The sequence below is a fragment of the Austrofundulus limnaeus genome, unplaced genomic scaffold (assembly GCF_001266775.1).
Source record: "Austrofundulus limnaeus strain Quisiro unplaced genomic scaffold, Austrofundulus_limnaeus-1.0 Scaffold387, whole genome shotgun sequence".
Lineage (NCBI taxonomy): Eukaryota > Metazoa > Chordata > Actinopteri > Cyprinodontiformes > Rivulidae > Austrofundulus > Austrofundulus limnaeus.
In genome coordinates this window covers 450345-455430 of record NW_013952789.1, presented here as the reverse complement: position 1 = coordinate 455430, position 5086 = coordinate 450345, and the positions used below count along the sequence as shown (strand labels likewise).

Genomic DNA, 5086 nt, shown 5'->3' with positions numbered 1-5086 from the left:
TGCACCCCTCCCACCTGCGCAAAACCATCCACAAAGTACTTTCCCACTTTTTTCTCCCGCATTAAGCGCGTGAGCAATAYGTATTTTTCTGCTGTACGCGATCCACTCCAGCCATTGAATGGAAACGTTTGAAAACGTTTTATGATGCATGTAGTCCGTGGGGCTAGGAATGGCCAGCATGTAAGGCTTAAGAAAGTTACTCTGATAAACTCTGATGCGGCTGTACAGAGGTCTACGGAATTTTAACAGGACGTCTCTGACGCAGTCCAGCCCATAGGAACACCAGACATTTCCTGTCACGCTCTTTGTGCACACTATAAACAAGACGTGTATTTTTTCCGAATTCAGAAAGGTTTCGAAATCGTAAAATATTATTTTACTGTGCAGATCTTTATCACACGAGGCGGGTTGTATGTAACACGAGTGATTGCCACGAATTACATCACATCCTGGATCTAGCTTTTCACAACAGATTGGGCATTTTCGAGAAGTGCATTTGTGACTTTGGGCATGCCCCGTTAACGGGACTCGGTAAATCAGATTACAATCGAGACATTTCTTGTAAAGTTGACACTGACGGACAATTTTTTTAACCACGAGTCTTTCCATGGGGATCAGATGATTCTGAAAACAGGTTGCATTGCGGCAGGTTCTGTGACATAGGTGACATTTAACCAGTTCTGCTTCGCGCAGAACGCACGAGTCGTGATTACACAGCCTGCAAAAGCCTTCGCAACGGTGCGTGTGATGGTTTTCAAAAGATGTGAAGCAGAAATAGCAAAAGTTGTTCACACCTAGGAAACCTTTTATATTTTTCACCCCGTAAAAATGATTGTTCATTAAAAACAGAAATACCGCTCTGCTGCGGTCTGAGAAGTCTGTTTCAAATTTAGTCAGCGCTGCGTCTGGGGAAGGTCTGTAAAAAACAACAACTTTCCTTTTTATCAGATGTTCAAATTTAATCATGTCAGATAATGCGACAGGTGTGTGAAATGAGAACCCGAGCTGGGCGTGCCAATGCAAAGCAGTTTGTAAAGCCTGCGCGTCTGCAAACGTGGGGTTACACACTTGAGCTAAGCTCAGGGAAAAACATATTTTATTTTCCTGATTTTCAACGATGTAAAGATGTTGTCTCTTTTCATGCAACAGTTCGACATCCAGAGTCCTGCTGAGTATATGTTTTGAACCAACCCCACCTCTCTGGTTTCTGATAATTTGAACGGTAAATTCTAACGTTCCGTTCGCTTCAATTTGCGTGTTTGATTGAATTAATTCATCCAGAAAATCAGCGAAATGTTCAGAAATTTCACGCTCATCTTCTTCTCCTCCTCCTACAGCGAAAGCKATGTGATGCGCTAACGCTGAGCCTTCTCCTGAAAGCTCCAATTGAACAAAATCACACCTCTCCATTAACGATGCGCTTCTGTCAGCCAAGTCTGACAAAATRTTCATCACTTGGGTATAGAAATCGGCCAGACTCGGAGGCTCGTCAGATTGGGGAATGAAGAGTCGTCTCTAGGTTTCGTAATTATTAAATCTTTCGCGAGATATTTCATGTTGATCTGGACTGGTTGAAGGTCCTGGAGCTGGAGAGGAGGGAGGTGAAGGAGCGTGAATCCCCGCACCGTACTGGATTGCGCTGTGGCTGTGAGGAACCGAGTTTGATGAAGCAGCCTCCGTAGTTGGAGAGGAGACAGGGCGCGGAGAAGGATCGGGGGTTGCGGGTGGATACCTGGGTCTTGTTCGCGGTTTTGTTCTGGGGAGCACGTGATTTGTAACGCTAATAATGCATCATCTAAAATACTAAATAAATCAGGGTGCGTTGATTGCCTCGTGTCGGGTGTGCTATTTTGAGCACTTTCCTCAGCAGCACCTGCAGCCGCAGAAGCCGCAGCATTTCTAAGTTCAGTTAACGAATTATTGAATGCGTTAACAAGTAAACAGATTGGAGTCTGGTCCAGATTTGTGCTATGAATTTGAAGAGTTTCGAAGCGGTCGTGATCAGACTGTTGTTGTTGTCCCACAATTTCGCCACGTAATGCTTGGATTAGATTTTCTGTCTGATTTGGCAAACCTGGGGGTGAATTCTGCTTAGCGTTGTTTAAAACATTTTGTAACGATTGACTCAGAACAGAAATGTCATTAGCATCAGAGGTTGACGGAGAGTTCTGTTGAATAAGATTTTGTAAAGCCTGTTCTAACTCGTGAAAATAATTTATTTCAGCATGATCAGTATGATATGACAAACTAGACATTTTTTCAGCTATTTTATTCCTCAAACAATCTTATGCAGAGTTCAGTTAAATGCAGGATGGTTGAAGGCAGTGACTCCTCAATTCATCGAAGATGGACGAATGATCTAAAAATAAATAAAAAATAATAAAAAATAACTTTCCTAATAAAAAAAATGCGTGTGTGTCAGTGTTGAAAAATTTAAAATATACTCACTTCTTCTTCTTCTTGACAGATACCCGCGCGGGCCAGCTCTGCGTCGGAGAGCCCTCTCGATCCTGCTCCTTCTCACACGAAGAGTGGGTACTATATAGGCCTGGTTAGGATTCAGTCGGACCGCGTCTGTCTGTGTAGGTAACGGATGGTTTGGATCGGTCAGGTCAGGCGTCGTGGCGGGGAATGGATCGGGCTGAACCACACRGAAAGCTGCTTTTGATTTTTTATAAAAAGAAAAAAATAATTAAAACAATCAATAAAAATAATATATATACACAGATAATTTCTACAATCTTACACAACCCACCTGGATCTTCAGAGCTCCAAAGATTCTGAACAGGACTTGTACCCGGGTCTGACTGAAACCCCTCCCCTTGGAAAGTTACTGCATTTTTATAAAAATGAATAAATTAAACACAATACAAATAAAAATAATTCACGTACAGAGAGTGTAAATCTTACGTAGTTCATCTGGCAAATTTAAATCATCCCATTCTAGAAAAAAAAACTTTTTTAGAACTAGACAACTTTTTAAAAATTGAATAAAAGCTCATTCTCACCATTTTCAGTAGCTTTATCGAGTCCGATTAAAGGCATTCTTCTTCTTCATCAAAAAAACACAGTTTTTGAAACTCAAAATAACTTTTTGCTCTGAATGTTTCGAGGGTCAAGCAGAGACTGACACAGAGAGAGAGAGAGAGGGAGAGAGAGAGAGAGAGAGACAGAGAGAGAGAGAGAAAGAGGAGGGATCTGATTGGCTGAGGGGTGGGGTCTAACGCCTAACCCTAACCGCTGATTGGACGATGGGTCACATTGATGGAAACTTTTAACACTTCTGGCAGTTATCAGGGAGGGGAGGGTGACAGACAGGTGGGCCCTGGAAGGAGGGTTGCAATAGACCTAACATCTGTTCAAAACAGGATGTTCGCGGTCAAGAGGGGAGGGTGAACAGACAGGCGGGCTGTGGACATCTGTTCAAAAACAGGATGTTTACGGTCAAGGCTTACAGTAAATCGAGGTGGGAAAKAGGGAGGGTAGGATTACGGTAAATGAAGGGGGAAAGAGGGTGGGGTAAGGTTACGGTAAGTCAAGGGGGGACTGAGAGTGGGGGACGATTACGGTAAATCAAAAGAGGAAGTCACGAGCGGAAGTTGACCATATATGGAAGTCCCCCGAGGAAGGAGGGGCCGGAAGTTGACCATATGCGGAAGTCCCGCCCTAAAGGGGCGGGGCACCTGTCACTTTTCGTGTGACGTCATTTGACGAWTACCCATGTGTATTATCTCTTTTGTCCATTCATCTTTGCATGGAAGAGATATCTACTGAAAGCAAGAAGAACCCGTGAATTTACTTATAGCTTTCGTTATAAGAAGTGTAGGTTGTACCCCTACAGGTGTTTCAGTTTCATTGTGTAGCCCCTGTATACTCCTGCTCTCAAAATGAAAATGTACTGATTTAAGTCAGGATAAATCTTTCATACTGGGGAGCAAACAGCATCATGAAGTCCAAAGAACACACCAGACAGGTGGAGAAGTTTAAAGCAGGCTATAAAAAGATTTCCCAAGCTTTGAACATCTCATGGAGCACAGTTCAATCCATCTGGAAATGGAAAGAGTATGACACAACTGTGGCTGTGTCTCAATTCATGGGCTAGATCCTCATGAGCAGCTGTGCCACATGGGCCACATCTTTCCCAGTCCTGGTAGGCTGCAGTGAAATGAGACGATCTAGCCTTCACTTGACGTAAGTTTGCGTGACCACGTGCTACCCCATTACCATGATGATCATTTCATCTCAAGACTTAAAATGCGTTGAGACATGTATTTACACGTCTTTTTACTGGAAGAATAACTTCACAGTTAAAACGTTACATGTAAATAAATAAACAAACATTAATATTTTGGGTTAGGTCCAGTATCAGTGCTTGTAGTTGCATTTTATTTAACATTTTATTGCAGCATAAATTTCATCATCAGTTGTTAAACCTACATAAAAAAAAACAAATTCTTCAGTCTGTGATGCATTTCCAAACTACACCGACTTGTTAGAAAAAAAACTCCATCATCTTTGTTTTTCTGTTTATTTTGCTGCTCGCACATTGAATCCTGGGATATCCTCTTCCAGTGAGGATACACAAATGCATCCTTGGGTTTCGACATTTTGTGAGCCGCATTCCTCGGCTGCATGAGGAGGAGCCTTCAAATTGGGACAGCACTCGTCGAGGGGCAGTGACGGCCGACAAATGTGCATTCACGAGGATGCAGCCCATGAATTGAAACAGCCTGTAAACCTACCAAGACAAGGTCGTCCTCCTAAACATACAGGCCAAACAAGGAGAACACTGATAGAGATACAGCCAAAAGGCCTTAGATAAGTGAAAGTTTAAAAGGTTGTAAGGATGACAGGACTAAGGGGCTTAGGTGGTGGGAGATTTTAAATAAAGAAAGACGGTTCTAGGAGACTTGTTCTTTTTTAAAATGACTCTCTTTCTCCAGGGGGACACACAGCTCTGACTGCTTCTTCACACCAGCAGCCCTGAACATGTAAACTTACCACAACCTCTAAACCACACTCACCAATCCCCTGTCAAAACACACACACACACACACACACACACACACACACACGCACGCACGCA

At 43.0% G+C, this 5086-nt stretch overlaps 1 long non-coding RNA gene across 2 annotated transcripts; it reads right to left on the bottom strand.

The window, feature by feature from the left end:
- Positions 1-2260: 2260 nt before the first annotated feature.
- Positions 2261-3601, bottom strand: LOC106528511 (uncharacterized). Of its 2 annotated transcripts, none has more exons than XR_001311516.1 (4): positions 3009-3601; positions 2756-2833; positions 2449-2661; positions 2261-2359 (listed from the first exon to the last, which is right to left on the bottom strand). It is a non-coding gene; the product is annotated as an uncharacterized LOC106528511 (long non-coding RNA). The 2 variants fall into 2 exon arrangements; XR_001311515.1 differs by having other exon boundaries at positions 2449-2658.
- Between the last annotated feature and the right edge of the window lie 1485 nt (positions 3602-5086).